Source organism: Atractosteus spatula, chromosome 24 (assembly GCF_055471065.1).
Source record: "Atractosteus spatula isolate fAtrSpa1 chromosome 24, fAtrSpa1.hap1, whole genome shotgun sequence".
NCBI classification, from domain to species: domain Eukaryota; kingdom Metazoa; phylum Chordata; class Actinopteri; order Semionotiformes; family Lepisosteidae; genus Atractosteus; species Atractosteus spatula.
The window spans coordinates 2397159-2401894 of NC_142729.1; the positions used below are offsets into that span (position 1 = coordinate 2397159).

General features: G+C 39.6%; 1 non-coding gene across 1 annotated transcript; it reads right to left on the bottom strand.

The window, feature by feature from the left end:
- Window positions 1–3605: 3605 nt before the first annotated feature.
- Window positions 3606–3719, bottom strand: LOC148815770 (U5 spliceosomal RNA). The gene has a single exon (XR_016086059.1). It is a non-coding gene; the product is annotated as a U5 spliceosomal RNA (small nuclear RNA).
- Window positions 3720–4736: the final 1017 nt, after the last annotated feature.

Consider the following 4736-nt stretch of genomic DNA (forward strand, 5'->3'; position numbering starts at 1 on the left):
TTCACTCGCACCAAACAAATTTATATTTCTAAATATCACAACATGATCGAATTTAAGTCATTTTAATAACAATGAATAGTCACCTATGCGTTACAATATAAACATTTATATTGATTTAAATCGCGTTTTGATTTAAATCGCAAACGCGTGTTTAAATATCTGTGTTTTTTTATTCACAATTAGACAAATGCAACATAAATTGATATCTTTGTCTTCTAAGCATCTTAATAAACTTTCAGCATAGCTTTCTCCCCGTTTAGATATATTTTTCTTGGGATCTTGGGATCAAACATGGAAAGATTAGATTGTAATCATTTTTATTTTTTAAATACATTTTAGAAAAGTGTAATCTGTACTAAAAAGCTGTACACCACCTGCTATAAAGATACATATTGCAATACTTTCGGGTTCGGATAGGACGGACACAAGAACTCAGACTTCAGAACTCAGAACTCAGACTTGCGGAGTTAAAACAAGTTAACTTAAACCAAGCCCCCAAGTTGAGCTTTCATTCCACTGCTATTTCTTTTAATCACAAGGCATGCAAATAGACAGACCACATTCATCTGTCATAACACATGGCACCAAGCCTGTGTGTCTAGCACTGACTGGCTAAAAGTGTTGCTGAACCCATCTGAAGACAATGTTAATAGAAGAGACACTCTGCATTAGCAGCACATGCTTCAGTGCTCTGGGAGTGTTTATAGCCCTGTGAGTTTTACACTTGCGCTTCATGGCAACAGAACCCACATCAACAATGACTTTTATTACCATCTTCATCTGGACGCTGATCATCTGGGTGCAGGGTAGGAATGGGTTTGAAATATTTCATAAGCATTTTATTTAAAGTGAAATTAATTTAGAGAAGAACAAGAAACCATTGAAATCAAATTATCTGTGAATTGATATTTTTTATATTTTTTCACCACATGTGAAGTTTAATTTTTCATTTTCAGAGTCTAGTGAAGACTTTATTGTGACTCAGACTACAGCACTCAAACCTGTTCTTGCAGGAGAGACAATCACTGTGAGCTGAGAGATGATTCCTGTACTGTCAAATACCATCTACTTAGCCTGGTACCAGCAGAAACCTGGAAAAGCTCCTAAACAACTACCCATCAGACTGGGATCCCAGACGGTTTCGGTGGCAGAAGGCTGAAGATGCTGCAGATTATTACTCTCAGAGTTTCCACTATCCTGATAGTACCCATGTGTTCACACAGTGTTACACACCCCTACAAAACACTGTTGCAGCTGGGACCTACTGAAGATGCTGAGGGTGAAGACAAAGACATAGACAAAGAGCCAGTGGAGAAGCTAAACTGCACACAAACACTGAGCTTCACTAGTAAGGTTTGTAACAATCATATCAATTCACGTTTACTAATTAACTTTTGAAATTCTTCTGAATTTAAAATGATGGCATTAACTGTTGCTCTCTACAAATTAACATTCAGCTAGATTTAGGTTGCAGGTTTACAAAGATATTTCTGCACCCAGGAAAAGATAAAGGGAAATGAGGTCCTCCTCTGTCACAGAAGTACAAACTGATAACAACCAATCCAGTTATTTTACTGTCCTTCAGATCAATAAGACATTACAGGTTAAAGATTGGGACTAAAGAGGCTTTAACTGTAGCTCTTTATAAATGTAAAAATTCAGTCCCACTACTCTCTACTCATGTCACTGTGTGTGAATGAGCTGTGTAAAGGAAGGTGCTTTACACCTGATCTCTCTCTCTCCCTGCCTCACTCTTTCTCTGAGGTGTTACTTTTTCTCCCTGTACTGCAGACATGTCTCCTTCACTGGGCTCTGCTCCAGTCCACTGGAATAAACAGGCTTCACAGAGCTGTACAGACTTGGTGTGTGTTTGTCTGTGATCAGCTCTTCACATCTATACCTCATCCCTCTCTCTCTCTCCTGCAACCGACCCATTGAAATAAATACACTATTCATTTTTACTATAAGTGCTTTTAATCTTTGTTTAACATTCTGATATTTCAGTTATGTACAGTATAATAATTAGGAAATATAGTATAAACACATCATATGTGATTGTATTTGTAGTGAAATCAAACTGAATCCCCAGAGTCAGTGACTATAGACTATTATACCAGCAGTATTTAGTAGTCCTAGTGTGTTTATGTTATCTGGGGTAGAGAGAGTGTGTTCTCTCTGATTTGATCATATCTACTCTCTGAACAACAGAGTCCCTTAGGGAAACATCAACACTTGATTCACAACACACTTCTCTGTTCCTCCAGCCCTGACAGCACGTCTCTCCCCACAGTTGCCCAAAATTACTCACAAACTCTCAAGCCATTTGTATTTACAAAAATGAAGCAGAATTGTTATTAGTGAATTTAATAAAGGTAAATATATCCAGAGTAGGGATCTGATCAATCGCATTGATCACCAATAAAAACAAGCTTTACAAACAAGCTCGTTTGAGAACCTAGATAGACTGAGTAAGTCTAGACATGAGGACTATAACAGCTTCTGTGTTAAAAACACTAAAGATCAATGATGGGATTTCACCTGTTACAGAATCCATCCTTTAGCCAGCACAAGGGAAGAAGAACCCCTCTCTGAGCTAAATTGTGGAACAGCTCTAACTAAACAAGCATGGGGAGCTCACACTTAAAAGCTCAATATGAGATGATTGAGATCCCAAATCACACTACCTACTGTTGGTTCCAGATGTTACAGGTACAGTATTACATGAGACATGAAAGAAAATAAGCCTGTATTTAATTATTGCTTTTAAATACACATTTAAAAAACAGTAAACGTTAAGGTCAGTTCTATGACTATTGTTAATATGTCAATACTGTGAACATATGAATTGATGGGTTCTTGTGAAATATGAAATATGCATGCTTCAGTCTCCATAAAATATGGTCCAAGATTAACCAGTGATCCTGCTGTGTCTGAACACAGAGACAAGTGCTGCATTAACCAGACTCTCCACATTCCACCCCACTCTAGCTGTGTTGAGTGGAATAAGTGCTCAACTGATTGTGTCTCATCTTCAGCTCCTTATAAAACTGCTATCTGTCTACCGGTGCGGTCCTGGGAGTGTTAATGCTAAACAGCTCATCTTGCTCTGCCACAACACACACCACCAAGCCTGTGTTTCCAGCACTGACTGGCTACAAGTGCTTCTGAACCCAGAAAGACAATTTGCATATAGAAGACTGTGACTCAGACTCCAGCAGTGAAATCTGTTCTCCCAGGACAGACAGTCACTATGAGCTCTAAGACCATTCCTGCAGTGTACACTGATGGCTCTAAGCACTAGCTAGCCTGATACCAACAGAAAGTTGGAGATAAGATAATTTTATTGGCAATATCCAATTTCTTGTATTTGGCCTATACCCCAACCATCACATACCAATGCCATCACTTACCCCAACTTGCTCTCCATGAGATACACAGACAGGGAGAGAAGCTTGGGGTCAGAGCATAGGGTCAGCCATTTATACGGCGCCCCTAGAGCAGTTTGGGATTAAGGGCCTTGCTCAGGGGCCCAATGGAGTAGGATTCCCCTGCCGGCCACAGGATTTCAACCAGCAACCTTCCAGCCACAGGCACAGATCTTTAGCCACAGAGCCACCGCACCACCCCCAAAAATTAGTTAAAACTCATAATGTTACTCTCCATGGAAATCTTTCATAAAAGACGAAAGATTTATATGACCTGAAGAGAAACGAGAGTGTACTCTGTTTAGGAGAAGCTCCTAAACTCCTGATCTATTATGTAACTACCCATCAGAGTGTTTCAGTGGCAGTGGATCTGGGACTGACTTCACTCTGATTATCACAGGAGCAGGACTTCCCAGCGACTGCACTGCTGCAGCTGGGACCTACTGCAGATGCTGAAAGTGAAGACAAAGACACTGGACACAGACTGTGGAGGAGCTCAGCAATTATACAATTATTTGCATTCAATCTATGAAATAAGTGTTGCCATTTTGTACTTGATAGATTTTTTTTATTAATTTAGGGAAAATATGCAGAGATTACACAGCACAATCCTCCTTTAGTGTCAAAATCCATTTTAAAAACTGACAGTATTAGGTCACTTACTCTCCCCTTTGTGAAACAGTGGTTCTTATACTTTATAGTAATCTGAAGAAGGATAATTTTTGTTTAAATATAATCTTTGAAGGTAATTATGACAATAAGTGGTTCATCAAAAACTGTTTGTGAATTCCTAAAGTTTTCCACAAAGCATATTCCAAAAAAACAGTAAACTGAAGTTGACTTCAGTCCAAGACAACACAAAAAACTATAAAACATCTATATTAATCATGTCTTTATTTGCAACATGAGCCCATGTATCCAGGTGCAGAGGAGACAGTGCGACCCCTAATGCAGGGCCCCCCAGCTCCAGTCCAGCAGGATTTATGAGGATGGGATGAGTGCCATCAAGTCAGTGTCGACTCATGGTGACTATATGAATAGTTGCCCCATCACTATCCATAGAGTTTTCATGGCAAGATACAGTATAGAAGTAGATTGCCAGGCCTTTTTTCCACGCAGATAGTGTGAGTGTTGTTGGTGTTATCACAGAAACGCGATCCTCCACCGTCAACACTGCCCCATACTACTGCTGCCCAGTATGGGTTATTAGAGAACCTTGTGCTCAAAGTGGGACACGAAGCCACCACTGTGAAATTATGAGTCTCATGCTCTACCGACAGAGCTAGTTGGGGCACCAGGTTTTATGAGTCA